General features: G+C 35.9%; 1 long non-coding RNA gene across 1 annotated transcript in view; it reads right to left on the bottom strand.

Moving 5' to 3' along the window:
* Positions 1-17,343, bottom strand: part of LOC138703469 (uncharacterized) — a 308,973-nt gene that overhangs the window by 16,102 nt on the left and 275,528 nt on the right. The gene's annotated exons all lie outside the window — the stretch shown is intronic.

Genomic DNA, 17,343 nt, shown 5'->3' on the forward strand with positions numbered 1-17,343 from the left:
GTAATCAAAAGTGGAAATTTAAAAACTATGTATTATTAAATACGCAATTGGTGAGTAACTGTGTAATTTTTTTTTCGAAAATCACAGCCCACTTAAACTTTAAGATGAGCACAGGAAAATGTATTATTTTGATAAAAATTATTTTATTTTTATTTTGGGAAATTGAAAAGGGTGAACTATCTGTTTGTGGCTCTTAAGTTGTTTCGTTGTAAAAAAAATAGAAAGCTACAATTTTTAATAAGTAGTGGCAGCAGCAGCAGCAGCAGCAGTAGCAGTAGTAGTAGCAGTCGTCCTTTGTCTTCCCTCTGTCCTATTCCTGATAACTAAATCGCGGGAGTGCGTGCCCTTTACCGTCAAGTTGTTATATGACTGGAGCTTTCCATGGAGAGTGTAAAGGCTGGTTCACAATAAACCGGGAACGGAAACAACAACAAGAACGAGAACGAAAGTAATGTTAAAATAAATGTATTTAAATGTAAGTATTCACAATTAACTATTGTAAATGCTAACATATAAATACATTTGTTTTAACATTATTTTCGTTCTCGTTTCCGTTCCCGGTTTATTGTGAACCGGGCTTAATGAATTCTCAGATAAGCAACTCACTGTGCGTGGTTCAGACGTACAGTCTTGAGTATATGAATTGCATACTTACAATAATCATACATTTCGTAATTATCTAATTGATGCGATGTCGACGGAATCTTTTTCTTTACAATAAGGAATTACAATGTACCAATATGTACATACGTAGATTGTCAAAGGAGAAATTTCTGCGTTTATCAGTTACAATATATTATTTTTACTGCGAAAATCTTCTTTCGACATCGCATGAGGTAAATGAAGAGTACGTGAAAGGTTTACATTGTCATTTAAGTTTTTGTCCTGTTTTTTCACCAAACTGTTGAACACAACATGGGCATTATTTTTTTTTATTACACTAGGGTCTATGTAATAACTTTGTCTTTTAACTTATCAGGACACAGTCCTTGTGGTACCTTGTTAATTGTTTCCGATACTCTCTCAATTAATTTAATTCACTCGGACATTAAGTAGACCAGACGTTTCCAGTTGTTATAATTTGTAACAAGTTTCCGTAATTGGTCTTTATGAATTGTAGATTTTGGTGCATTTTTTTCTGAAATCAGGGATTTTACTGTTGTAACGGCAGCTGAACTTTCGCCATCTAATGCCTGAATAACTAGTTTGACTTTATTGTAATGTTCTGCTAAATATAAGGCAACTTCAAGCCAGGTGCCCCATCTTGTAACTACGGGTTGAGGTGGAAGGGGAATATTTGGTGCAATTTCTCGAAATTTTAATATTCTTGAAGAGGCTTTGAGAATTTTTTTTTCATAGACTCTATAAAGCAGTCCACATCGCTATATAAAGCACGAATAGCTTCAGCAACTCTATGCAGTCCGTGCGCCAGGCAAGTTAAATGCACCATGATGGTATGGCGTTCTTTAAGTTCTTTTTCTGCCTTAATAATATATGGAGCTGCATCAGTGACGAAAAGAAGTACATAATCATATTTAATCCCTTCCGGCTATAACAGGCGCATAGCCTTACAAAAGGCTTGGACAATAGTTGCATGGTTTACCATTTCCAATTTCTCTTAAGTAAGCACAATTTTTTTTCCTACACAGTTCTCGGAAAGTATATCGACCACCACATTTGCTACATATCTACCACTTTGCCTAAGTCTGTAGACTCATCAACTGAAACCCATATATTTTCTGATCGTTCACGCTTTCTCGAATTTTGGCAATCGTATTCTGGTACGAAATCGGTAAATATTCTTTACGTATTGTTGCTTCTCCTGGAATATGTTGATTTGTATATTTTTTTCAGAAATGATCTAAAGTTGGGATTGTCCAAAGTTCTGAATGGAATGTTTGTGTGTACCAACACGTCACATAAGTCTATATTGAATATTGTGACAGACTATTTGAACTCGATTGGTTCTTTTTCGAATTGCTTTCAACATTTTCCTTGTGTGCTTTAGTATTACAATGACTTTCAAAACAGTCCTTCTTAGTTCGTAATAATCTGACGACGCATACAACACTTTCTTCTTCTATAATAGCCTAAATATATCGCATCCGAATTGTTCCACTAAATTATTTAGTATTTCACTTCGTGAGTGAGTTGTAATGTGTGTCATTTCACACACGCAACTCTTTAGTACGACAGCTAAACACACTCTGAATGTTTCGGATTCGATGCACGGAACAGTACGGCGAAAGGCGAGAAAGACTCGTCTGCATAGTCAGCTGCAATCGACGTACAGTATAACCTCTATTATCCGTAATAATGAAGGTGGTGGACTGAACGGTTAATCGAAAAAATCGGATAATCCATACCATAAAAAGTTTTCATAAACTAACTACATAATATTTTCCTAATTTCCTCCATGGTCTTTTCTTTTAATACGCTAGGTAGTGGATCAGAAATTCAATAATTTAAGTCTGTTTTTTTTGTTTTGTTTTTTTTTTTTACAATTCATGTTTGATTTTGCGATAAGTCAGTTATTAAAACATTATTTTTTGTACTAAAGTCTGGTTTTCAACGACGGGTTTTTAATGGCTAAGGAAACTCCTTATGACGACTGTCTGTGGAAAGTTAGGAATAGTAGAGGTCTCATGTTGTAGATTTACAAATTTTATACAGTTTACATTTTATTTTTCATTAGCCTAAATCGCGTACAGTTGTAATTCCTATCTCGTATTGTGATGTGAAATGAACCACATTTTCTCTTTTCCCAAACTATTCAATTTCTTGCACTTTTTTCCGTAGTACAACATGTTTTCTTTTGACGCTTGCAGAAGATACTTTGGATAGAAGTTAGACAGTACGGCCATGTTGAGTAAGGGTAAAGATTTATAAAATAACACTCGTACTAATATAATGTACAGTACTTCAATTTTTTTTCTGCGAGCGAGAAAGACAGTCGGATAATCCACCAATCGGTTAATAGGGTGACGGATAATCGGGGTTTTACTGTACTAGGGCCGCACTCCCGCGGTCTACTGATAACTATGCAATACTTGTCTACATTAGCCTACTCTTGTTTAGAAACACTCTCGGCTGCAATCTAGCTAACCCTCCTCTGCTATCATTGCTACCTCTCATTTCTCTCGTTCCTAATTTTCTGTTTATCTTCAATTATTTTTATCTCTGACTCATATTCGCTAATTATTTATATTCCACTCTTTCATATACATTACAATATTACATTATTTGCCTATTTTTACTGACCTTTTCTCAGAATTTTACTCTTATATTGATTCAGTGTTCCAATATTCGAATGTTTGTAGTACGTCCTTACTATCACTACTTCAACTCACTGATCACTTTTTTCTTTCATTGGTAGGCTATAGTTTTTATGGTTCACTCTCTACTTGCATTCACTTTCAGTTTTTCTCTACTGCACTTCCCAGATTCTTCCTCTCTGTGGTTCATAAAACACTCGCTATTCTTTACTTAACACTTATAACTACTTTATCTCTCTTTACCACTTTCCTTTTTACTGGTTTATTCTATTCGTCTTCCCCTTAACATTTAACTAATTATTCCTCGATCTTTTCCTCAGTTCCACTTTAGTTATACTTAACGATCGAATCCTCATATTTTTTTGTTTACACTAAGTCCCTCAAATTACACAACTGAAATTCACATTAGAGGAAAGAATTTTCATAAAAGACATCTGGGGGGGGGGGGAAGGAATTTTGGAAAGGTATAAAGAAAATTTCTTAATCTTACCGTTCCACATAGCAACAGATAATAAACACCTTCGAAATTCGTGATACCAAGGGAAAACACAGTCAAAAGGAAAAGTCAAAATGATGGATCCGATTTCAGTAATTCATTGTGTGAAATCTAATGAACATATCGTATTGTGAGACGTGTGTTTCGAAAGTTAAAATTTCAAAGTTTTCTTCAGGCGCATCATGTGTTCTATGTGAGCACCCTGCGTAACACGACACATATCAGGTCGATAGTCACTCTCCTGTCAAACCCTTTGTAGCAGGTCACGGTCAATCTCAACAATGGCTGCTATGATTCGGGCGCGCAGATCGTTCAGTGTCGTTGGAAGTGGTGGTACGTAAACATGATCCTTTACAAAACCCCATATAAAGACAACACATGGGGTGAAATCGGGAGAACGAGGTGGCCAGGGAAGCAGATGCGCATCCCTCACACATTTACGGCCTATCCATCGTTGTTGCAATGCCCCATTGAGATGGTCCCGAACGCTGCCATGGTAATGTGGAGGGGCACCATCCAGTTGAAGAATGAAGTCTGCATATCCTCTTCAAGCTGCGGGAAGAGCCATTGTTACATCACATCAAGGAAAACATGTCCTGTCACAGTGAGTTCATTGAAAAAAAAAGTGTCCATAAATCTTTTCATGGGAAATGGCACAGAAGACATTTAATTTGGGGGAATCACGCTGGTGTTCCACAAGTGCATTGAATTGGTAGTTCCCCAAATCCTCACATTGTGTCGATTCACTTTTCTAAAAGGTGGAAAACTGCTCTGTCACTGAAAATTAACCTTTCAGAGGACCCATCCGCTTCCAGCGAGATCAACACAGAAAGACGCTCGCAAAGGATAGTCTATATCTTTAATCTCATTTCTAATGCTCTTAACTTCCATCCTTTTAGGATGACTCTCAGTCAACTTGTTTTGCACTTGATACCGAAGACTCCTCACTTTTTGAAGTGGCAGGTTGCTGAGGAAGAGAATGAGTCCTTACAGCCACTAACTACCTGTACGGTCAATGTTCACCTACCAGTAGAGCGGCATCTGCAAGTGGAGTGTTAACAAAGAAAAGAAAGAAACAGCGACACGAATTGGAGCCAAGAGAAAGACATTTTGAACACTACAAATGATATAACAAAGCCAAAGAAGCCAAAACTGATTTAGATATTCTGGGACAACTTGTCTCTGCCACACTGAAGGGGATCAAAAGTAAGAGAATAGTTTTAAAAGGAAGAAGGATGATTATAGATTTACTATTTTCCTTTCAGGGAGAGGGCCTAGAGGAAAGTGAAAATGTATAAAAATGAAAAGAAACAACAGTTTTCAAAATATTTTCTCTTTATAAGAAATTCTGTACTATGATCTACATATTCAAAGCATACATTATACTGCAACATTTACAATAAGTCTTGCATTGTGATAACTTATATGTTTATAAGTTAGGATGTGTTAGGAGTTTTGAGTTGTGATACATTTCTAAATTATGTGTATCACTATGTAGGCTACCGGTATAATAAGTTCTGAGTTGTGATACGTATCTACCACTATATAGGCTACCAGTATAATACGTTTTGAGTTGTGATACATTTCTAAATTATGTATATCACTATGTAGGCTACCGGTATAATAAGTTTTGAGTTGTGACATACATTTCTAAATTATGTATCTATCACTATGTAGGCTATCGGTACTTATAATAAGTTTTGAGTTGTGATACATTTCTAAATTAGGAAGTGTTTACAATAAAATCTCGTAGGGCCATTTTGTATTTCAGTATTAACAAAACATTTTGTGTTGTGACATAAATTTCTAAATTATGTATCAGTATGTAGGCTAACTTCTGTGTTGTGATATATTTTTCAATTAGGATGTTGTTTACAATATGTTTTGTGTTGTGACATTTATTTCTAGATCATATATCTATATATAAGCTATAATAAGTTGTACGATGAAAGAGTAATGGAACGGAGAAAAATTCTTTTCGGCGCCGGGATTTGAACCCGGGTTTTCACCTCTACGTGCTGATGCTTTATCCACTAAGCCACACCGGATACCCACCCCAGCGTCGGACAGAATCGTCTCAGATTAAGTTCCAACTCTTGGGTTCCCTCTAGTGGGCGCCCTCTGCACTACGTCATAGATATCTATGAACGTAGGGCTGAAGTCCACACATGTGCTGAGGTGCTCTCGTCATGAGTGACTACTTGGTCGGGATCCGACGGAATAACCGCCGTCTTATCACAAATATTATATTCGTGATTTAAGACGGCGCTTATTCCGTCGGATTCCGGCCAAGTAGTCACTCATAACGAGTGCACCCCAGCACATATGTGGACTTCAGTCCTATGTTCATAGATATCTATTACGTAGTGCAGAGGGCGGCCACTAGAGGGAACACAAGAGTTGGAACTTAATCTGAGACGATTCTGTCCGACGCCGGAGTGGGTATCCGGTGTGGCCTAGTGGATAAAGCATCAGCACGTAGAGCTGAAAACCCGGGTTCAAATTCGAGCGCCGGAAAGAATTTTTTCTCCGTTCCATTACTCTTTCATTGTATGATGACGCAGAATATCTGCATAGAAATATCATATGTACATCGGTACATTAATATAATATTTATATTAAGTTGTGTTATGACATACATTTCTAAATTAGGATTTGTATACGATAAGTTTTGTGTTGTGACCCACATGATTGCCTTGTGTACTTATGTAAGTTTGGTGTTGTGACTTACATGTTAACATGATGAATTTATATTTCCAATTACTTACAATTATGTTGTTACATACATTTCTAAATTCTGTAATAGGAATGTAGGCTACATTAAATTTTGTTGTGACCTTACATTTCTAAATTTTGCATCACTACATAGGCTACAATAAGTTTTGTGTTGTGATCTCCAAGTTTGCATTATGTGTAAGTTTTGTGTTGTGATCTGCAAGTTTGCATTATGTCTAAGTTTTGTGTTGTGACCTGCATGTTTGCATTGCGTATAGTTTTGTTGTGACTTACTAGTTTACAATATATATTTGTATTTACAATTACTTTTGTGTTGTGACATACATTTCTAAATTTTGAATCAGATGTGGGCTACAATAAGTTTTGTACTGTGACCTGCAAGTTTGCACTGTGAATGAATTTTGTGTTGTGGCCTATATATTTGTATTATGTATCACTAATTACGATTTGTGTTGTGACATACATTTATTACTTGTATATCAGTATATAGGTTATAATAATAAGTTAATATGTAAGCTACATGTAAGTAATTGATTAACTAGCGGACTTACTCGTGTTAATTATGTACGTTTGTGCGGTTTACAGCTATTTCGATGTTTCAACACCATCCTCAGAGCTTACTAGATCTCGGCGTCATCTCGAACTTCTCTGCCTGTTATGTGGGTGCGTTTGATTGTTGAAAGGTTTTGAAAGGTGGAGTCAAATAGTGTGTGTGTGTGTGTGTGTGTGCTGAAATTTAACTGTGTGTTGAGAATTTGATCGGGGTGTGTTTTAGTATGTTTGCATATTTCGTATTGTTCTAGTGTGTTGAGATGTTGGTTCTTGAGTTGTATGCGTACGATTTCCATGTCCGCATTTATGTTATTGTATGTATGGTTAGCATTGGTTATATTATCGGCGTATGTAGATTTATTGTGTCCTCTGGTTATTGCTTTAATGTGTTCTTTGTAGCGTGTTTGGAATGATTTACCTGTCGGTCCAATGTAGAAATTGTCACAAATATTACATGTGAGTTTGTATAACCTGTGTGGTCGTATTTATTTGTCTGTGTTTTTTATGTCTTGAGATGTCTTTGTAGTGTGTTTTCTATTCTGTATGCTATGTTGCATTTCTCTTTTCTGAACGAAGATGCGATCTTATGTGTGCTTTTGTTTTCATATGTTAGTGTGATGTATTTCTTGTGTTCTTGTGTTTGTGTTGTGTTTTGCGTCTTTTTGTGTTTGTTAAGTTCTTGTTTTGTCTTTCTTATGATGTTGTCTATTATGTTTGGATTGTAATCGTTTTCTCGTGCTATGTATTTCATTGTATTCAATTCTTCATTGTAGTGTTGTTGGCACATGGATATGTTGAGTAATCTGTGTACCGTTGTCCTGAATGCAGTATGTTTGTGTTGTATGGGGTGGTTAGATATGTTGTGTAGGTGTGTGGTGGTGGTGGTGGTGGTTGGTTTTCTGTATATTTTGAAGGTGTGTTTGTTGTCAATTTTTGTTATGGTGTTGTCTAGGACCTTTATGGAGTTGTTGTTTTCAAGTTCCAGTGTGTATTCAAGTTTTGGGTGTATTTCGTTTATGTATTCGTGTAGCTTGTGTCTTTGTCTTTTGTTTCCTTTGTATAGTATGAGTATGTCGTCTACGTATCTGTGCCACTATATTATGTTGTCTGCATATTTCTTGTGTTCATTGTTGAGTATGCATATTTGTTCTGTGTTGTGTAAAACTATCTCTGCTAGTATGCTAGATATCTGTGACCTCATTGGCAATCCTTCTGTTTGGGTGTAGTATTTATTGTTGTGTGTCCAATAGCTTGGCTTTGTTATGATGTCTGTGATTTGGATGATTTCTTCGATGTATTCTTGTGGTGTGTTGTTGTCTATGAGCATTTGTTTTAGTATCTGTAATGTGTCTTGTATTGGCATACCAATACAAGACACATTACAGATAGCCTACAGACAGCATTTGTTTTAGTATATGTAAGGTGTCTTGTATTGGTATACCAATACAAGACACATTACACATAGCCTACAGATAGCATTTGTTTTAGTATTGGTATACCAGTAGTATCTGTAATGTGTCTTGTATTGGTATAACAATACAAGACATTATTACAGATAGCCTGCAGATAGCATTTGTTTAATATCTGTAATGTGTCTTGTATTGGTATACCAATACAAGACACATTACAAATAGCCTACAGATAGTATTTGTTTTAGTATCTGTAATTTGTCTTGTATTGGTATAGCTATACAAGACACATTACAGATAGCCTACAGATAGCATTTGTTTTAGTATTGGTGTACCAATTGTATCTGTAATGTGTCTTGTATTGGCGTACCAATACAAGACACATTACACACAGCCTACAGATAGCATTTGTTTTAGTATTGGTATATCAATAGTAACTGTAATGTGTCTTGTATTGGTATAGCAATACAAGACATTATTACAGATAGCCTACAGATAGCATTTGTTGTAGTATCTGTATTGTGTCTTGTATTGGTATACCAATACAAGACACATTACAAATAGCCTACAGATAGCATTTGTTTTAGTATCTGTAATTTGTCTTGTATTGGTATACCAATGTGTCTTGTATTGGCGTACCATTACAAGACACATTACACATAGCCTACAGATAGCATTTTTTTAGTATTGGTATACCTATAGTATCTGTAATGTGTCTTGTATTGGTATAACAATACAAGACATTATTGCAGATAGCCTACAGATAGCACTTGTTTAATATCTGTAATGTGTCTTGTATTGGTATACCAATACAAGACACATTACAAATAGCCTACAGATAGCATTTGTTTTAGTATCTGTAATTTGTCTTGTATTGGTATAGCAATACAAGACACATTACAGATAGCCTACAGATAGCATTTGTTTTAGTATTGGTATACCAATTGTATCTGTAATGTGTCTTGTATTGGCGTACCAATACAAGACACATTACACATAGCCTACAGATAGCATTTGTTTTAGTATTGGTATACCAATAGTATCTGTAATGTGTCTTGTATTGGTATAACAATACAAGACATTATTACTAATAGCCTACAGATAGCATTTGTTTTAGTATCTGTAATGTGTCTTGTATTTTATACCAATGCAAGACACATTACAAATAGCCTACAGATAGCTTTTGTTTTAGTATCTGTAATTTGTCTTGTATTGGTATACCAATACAAGACACATTACAAATAGCCTACAGATAGCATTTGTTTTAGTATCTGTAATTTGTCTTGTATTGGTATTGGTGTACATTACAGATACAACTGGTATACCAATACTAAAACAAATGCTATCTGTAGGCTAATCTGTAATGTGTCTTGTATTGGTACACCAATACAAGACACATTACAGATAGCCTACAGATAGCCTACTAAATCAAATGCTCATAGACAACAACACACCACAAGAATACGTCGAAGAAATCATCCAAATCACAGACGTCATAACAAAGCAAAATTATTTCACACACAACTACAAATACTACACCCAAACAGAAGGATTGCCAATGGGATCACCCATATCTAGCATACTAGCAGATATATTTTTACACAACAAAGAACAAACATACATAACCAACAATGAACACAACAAATATGCAGACAACATAATATACGGGCAGAGATACGTAGACGACAAACTCACACTAAACAAAGAAAACAAAAGGCAAATACACAAGCTACACGAATACATAAACAAATTACACCCAAAACTTCAATACACACTGGAACTTGAAAACAACAACTCCATAAATTTCCTAGACATCACCATAATAAAAATTGACAGCAAAAAAACCTTCAAAATATACAGAAAACCAACCACCACCACCACACACATACACAACATATCTAACCACCCCATACAACACAAACATACTGCATTCAGGACAACAGTACACAGATTACTCAACATACCCATGTGCCAACAACACTACAATGAAGAAGTGAACACAATCAAATACATAGCACAAGAAAACGGTTGCAATCCAAACATAATAGACAACATCATAAGAAAAACAAAACAAAAGCTTAGCAGACACAAAACTCACATGTAATAGTTGCGACAAGTTCTACATTGGACAGACAGGCAGATCATTCCAAACACGCTACAAAGAACACATTAAAGCAATAACCAGAGGACACAATACATCTACATACGCCGATCACATTACCAATGCTAACCACACATACCATAACATAAATGCGGATATGGAAATCCTACACATACAACCCAAGAACCAAAAACTCAACACACTTGAACAATACGAAATATACACACACACTAAAACACACCCCGATCAAATTCTCAACACACCGATCAATTTCAGCCTACACACACACACACACACACACACACACACACACACACACACACACACACACACACACACTATTTGACTCCACCTTTCAAACACCTTCCAACAATCAAACGCACCCACAAAACAGGCAGAGACGTTCGAGATGACGCCGAGGTCTAGTAGGCTCTGAGGATGGTGATGAAACACCGAAACAGCTGTATGCCGCACAAACTTACATAATTAACACGAGTAAGTCCGCTAGTTAATCAATTACTTATATTCAAGTGTTAAAAGTAGTGTACGCAAGATTCAAAATGGATTACCTACATGTTTTCATTGGGTATGAGTTTTGTATTGTGTCCTAGGCCTCATGTTATTAGTACAGGGCCTATTTACAATAACATTTTATACATCTTGATTACACAACTTTTAACACTGTATTACTTCGGAATATATATTGTAAGACATTCCTGTGTTAAATTTCGACGTACCTCGTTCACATGTTTCGACCTATTTATGGGTCATTATCAGAACTGCTCGTTGTTGGTCTTGGCGCCACTTGTTCTGTTTCCTATGAGGGTGTGTTCGTGTGGTATAGTGTAGAGTCAAAGATTGTGTGTGTGGGGGGGGAGTATAAAATTGAAAACAATCTTATTATAAAAAAAAAGTGACACATAATTAATCATAAATAAATAAGTAAATGGTTAAATGAATAATGTATAAGCAGATAAATAAACAAATAAATCTATTACTTAATTAAAACTAGGACATACATAACTAAACAAACACATTCATAAATATAAATAAATTAAATGAATAAATAATCATATAAAGTTGCAAATTAACAAACAAATAATTTAACAAATAAAAACTGATAATAAAGAAACAGACAACTTCACAACATTAAATAAAATGAGGACTCGGTAAAATTCTGGTCTGCCTGAGACTGAAATGAGCGGGGTTGGGGCTCATTTCATTAAATTAAAAAAAAAGTATATTATGTTGTCTGGATATTTGTTGTGTTCATTGTTGAGTATGTATGTTTGTTCTATGTTGTGTAAAAATATCTCTGTTAGTATGCTAGATATGGGTGACCCCATTGGCAATACTTTTGTTTGGGTGTAGCATTTGTTGTGTGTGAAACAGTTTTGCTTTTTTATGATGTCTGTGATTTGGATGATTTCTTCGATGTATTCTTGTGGTGTGTTGTTGTCTATGAGCATTTGTTTTAGTAGGCTATCTGTAATGTGTCTTGTATTGGTATACCAATTTGTTTGTTTTAGTAGGCTATCTGTAGGCTATCTGTAATGTGTCTTGTTTTGGTATACCAATACAAGACACATTACAGATAGCCTACTAAAACAAATGCTCATAAACAACAACACACCACAAGAATACATCGAAGAAATCATCCAAATCACAGACATCATAACAAAGCAAAACTATTTCACACACAACTACAAATACTACACCCAAACAGAAGGATTGCCAATGGGGTCACCCATATCTACCATACTAGCAGAGATATTTTTCACAACATAGAACAAACATACATACTCAACAATGAACACAACAAATATGCAGACAACATAATATAGTGGCACAGATACGTAGATGACATACTCATACTATACAAAGGAAACAAAAGACAAATACACAAGCTACACGAATACATAAACAAAATACACCCAAAACTTCAATACACACTCGAACTTGAAAACAACAACAACTCCATAAAGTTCCTAGACATCATCATACAAAAATTGACAACAAACACTTCTTCAAAATATACAGAAAACCAACCACCACCACCACACACATACACAACATATCTAACCACCCCATACAACACAAACATACTGCATTCAGGACAATGGTACACAGATTACTCAACATACCCATGTGCCAACAACACTACAATGAAGAAGTGAACACAATCGAATACATAGCATAAGAAAATGGTTACAATCCAAACATAATAGACAACATCATAAGAAAAACAAAACAAAAGCTTAGCAGACACAAAACACGCAAAACACAACACAAACACAAGAACACAAGAAATACATCACACTAACATATGAAAACAAAAGCACGCATAAGATAGCATCTTCCTTCAGATAACAGAAATACAACATATCATACACAACAGAAAACACACTACAAAGACATCTCAACACACAAAAAACACAAACAAATAAATACGACTACACAGGTGTATACAAACTCACATGTAATAATTGCGACAAGTTCTACATTGGACAGACAGGCAGATCATTCCAAACACGCTACAAAGAACACATTAAAGCAATAACCAGAGGACACAATACATCTTCACACGCCGATAATATAACCAATGCTAACCATACATACAATAACATAAATGCGGACATGAAAATCCTACACATACAACTCAAGAACCAAAAACTCGACACACTAGAACAATACGAAATATATAAAAATACACTAAAACACAGTCCGATCATATTCTCAACACACAGATCAATTACAGCACACACACACACACACACACACACACACACACACACACATTATTTGAGTCCACCTTTCAAAACCTTTCAACAATCAAACGCACCCACATAACAGGCAGAGAATTTGGAGATGACACCGAGATCTAGTAGGCTCTGAGGATGGTGATGAAACACCGAAATAGCTGTAAGCCGCACAAACTTACATAATTAACACGTGTAACTACGGTAGTTAATCAATTACTTACATGTAGGTTACTTATTTACTTATTATTATAACCTACATACTGATATAAAATTTATAAATGTATGTCACAACACAAATCGTAATTACTAATATATAATATAAATATATAGGCCACAACACAACATTCATACACAGTGCAAACTTGCAGGTCACAATACAAAACTTATTGTAGCCTACATACTGATACAAAATTTTGAAATGTATGTCACAACGCAAAAGGAATTGTAAATACAAATACATATTGTAAACTAGTAAGTCACAATAAAACTATACGGAATGCAAACATGCAGGTCACAACACAAAACTTACACATAATGCAAACTTGCAGATCACAACACAAAACTTATTGTAGCCTATGTATTGATGCAAAATTTACAAATGTATGTAACAACATAATTGTAAGTAATTGGAAATATAAATTCATAATGTTAACATGTAAGTCACAACACCAAACTTACATAAGTACACAAGGCAATCATGTGGGTCACAACACAAAACTTATTGTATTCAAATCCTAATTTAGGAATGTATGTCATAACACAACTTATTACAGCTTATATATAGATATATGATTTAGAAATAAATGTCACAACGCAAAACATATTGTCAACAACATCCTATAGTTATTTTCATCACGGATGCTAGCCTATATGTTAAAAGTTGGTAAGGAACTTCAACTACTTCAGCCGATAGTTATCATAGCCCATGGACTACATCAAATAGTCGAAGAAGTTCGCTTCTGCTGCAGTGATGTGAACAGTTTAATATCGAATGTCAAAGAAATACAGTGAAACCTGTCTAAAGCGGCCATCTGAAGTTGCCTTGTAAAATGGCCGTTTTATCAGGTGGCCGCTTGATTAAGGTTGCGGTTTTTATGAATCGACATGAAAATTCTGAATTTCATTGACTTTTTAGTACTGTGCGCATACAACATTCGTGCATATTAATGTCAGACTCTTCCATTCTTGCAACTAGCCTTTTCAAAACTCGCTTACGGTACCTCAGTTTAAATTAATGGATAATACCTTGATCAAGGGGCTGGACGTGTGATGTCCGCTCTAACCACCCATTACTAGCAAAAAATTGCTTACATTGAGTTCTTTGGTAATTTCAAGAGCTTTCTCTTGAATTATAGACCCACTCACTGGCAATTTCTTCTCCCTCGCACACTTGAACCATTCGTAAACGAAATCATTCATATTACCAAACACAGATTCTCTCTTCCTTTTTTGGCCACCACTCATATTTTTCTCTCATTCTTTTAATATTTCATCTTTATTCTTAATTATACCGTTTATTTGTGTCCTTCGACATTTGAATATTTCTGCAATTTTTCTCGCACATGTTCCCTTCTCACTTTCTTCAATCATTTTTCGTCTCGCCTCTAAACTTAACACCACCCTAGATTTACTGTTAGATATGATTTCTCTCTCAAACTAATTTCACAATTCCTTTGAATCAACTGAATGAAAAAAAGAAAAATTCGTAAAAAAAAAAAAGCTGGCCCAAATAGAGAAAGATAGAAAGAGGAGAAAAAAATAAAAAAATTCGAATGGTTAACTACTGACCTAAAACATACTGTGACATTTTCCATAGAAAAAGTCCGTGTTTCAATCCTTTAAAAACGAGTAAGAATTTATAGCTCTGCAGGGTCGGAGTGGAAAGTGGCAAAAGAGTCATATAACAGTAACCAACTAACCCCAAGATATGGAGGGTGTACTGTTGTACACTTAGCTGTTGTCCTCGTGACATTGCTTCCTGCCCTCTAACCATTGAAAAAATAGGTCAGACATTATCCGTGAAAAGATTTTTTGTTGGACAGTGACTGTTATAATCAGGTTCCAATCCAAATAGATCCCGGCAGCTGGTCGGCGCAAGAGGTGGCCGCTAAATGAAGGGAGAATTTGTATTGATCTTATGGAAAATCCATTTGGTTCTAGAGAAAATTGGCCTTTTGGTCAGGTGGCCGTTTAAATGAAGTGACCGCAAAGGCAGGTTTCACTGTACGTATGTTTAGGGCACCAGGACGATTCAGTGAAATACCTCCTGGAACCCCTCTACCCCCGCAATCCGTTGTAATTAGATGCTGGACATGGCTGGATGCTGCAGTCTATTTTGCTACACATTATAAAAGGGTTGAAGACGTAATCAAAACGTAGGTAGTGTTTACTGCAACAGACTCGAAAATCCAGTAATGATGACATGATCTGAGCTCCAGTTCATTTGTCATGTGAGTATACAAATTATTCTCCTGTGTTTATAGGACAGCGTACAAAGTCTATACACTGACCTCCCCCCCGCTCTCTCTACTTGCTGTGCTATAGTTTGGGTGCACGTAACGTAACGACAAACGTCCTAGATGCCTCAGCTTTAGTCGTTAGCATCGAATATAGCTTCCGTTTACCTTGTATGGATGTGATGAATTAGTTAATTTTGAAAAAATGTCTACCAAGCAACTTAATTTGCACAACCATTTCTGATCATTCAAAGAATCTGCTAGCAAATTGTTTTGGTCATTCAAAAGTGAAGAAACTTCCATTCGAATTTCAAGTAAACGGGACAACGCTTTATCATGCGACAAACATCGCAATTCTATGTGTAATAACAATGACTCGTGTAGGCCTATACTCCCCATATCTTCGCACAGAATACTGAGTAGTCTATACTGCAAAGGTCGTGCCTTAACAAAGCTGATAATTTTGACGACGTTGTGTAGTACTTACTTTAATAACGCTGGCATTTTTTCGTTGCGAGAGCGTGTTGATGTAGAGCACAATGACTACTTGTGCAGTTTTTTTTTAACGTTCTTGATCATTGTAACAGCGCCAGAAACAGGACCTACCATGACCTTTGTGCCATCTGTGCACACGTGAATGCAAATGTCTCAAGGTTTTCAATGAAATTTCAGTACCGCTTGTAGAGGATGGCAAAGGCTTCCAGAACAAAATATCTTCATGAAAGGACCTGAAAATTCGTACCGCCCAAACGTCATTAATACAGATAACCCGGCAACGACCGTGGATTCAAGTTGCAGTAAAAATTTAATGTGACCGATACAGGAAATTAGGATATTTTTAACATCGTTTGATAGATTCTGTATTCGATTACGCACAGTGTTATTTGTTAAGGGCACACTGAGGATCAAGTTTGCAGTTTTTTCGTCCACCATGCACTTCACTAACCTCACTAATAGCGGTTTCATAAGAGTTTAAGCTAGAGTGGGGTTTACCAGCAAGAACCAGTCATCCTAATCAAGTACAACGCTTCCTGTGCTTTCTTGTCATTTGTCTTTTACACGAGATAAAAATATTGTCCGAATTGCATGGAGTCATCAGTTTTTCTTTTAAAGTACCTAGTCTGCAGTTTCATTTGTCAAGTCAGGATGAGTTTCGAAATGCCGTCACTAAGCTGGGCAGGGAACATAGAACTATTGGGCAAAACCTTCTTACATACAGTATCTCACACTGTGGACGTCCATCAGCAAACCCAGGGAATTACATGTCCAAATATGAATCACAATATTTTCGTTTTTTAATTCCTTTCAGTACCTCTGCACTAGCCATCGCAGACTCTGAAGCAGAATCATGTTCAACATATTCGGAACTCAATCTCAAGGAATTCGCATTATCTTCCTTTAAAGTAAGGTTACATTTGTTGTTATCCCCCGTTAACTGAGCACTGGTTGATAGCTGATGACTCTTAGGTATTACGGAGCCCGTTTTAAGTCACAGTTTCATTTCAACCAAAGTTCAGCTAACACTTCTGCAATCAAATTAACATGCAGTGTATATA

The sequence above is a fragment of the Periplaneta americana genome, chromosome 7 (assembly GCF_040183065.1).
Source record: "Periplaneta americana isolate PAMFEO1 chromosome 7, P.americana_PAMFEO1_priV1, whole genome shotgun sequence".
Classification (NCBI taxonomy): Eukaryota; Metazoa; Arthropoda; class Insecta; order Blattodea; family Blattidae; genus Periplaneta; species Periplaneta americana.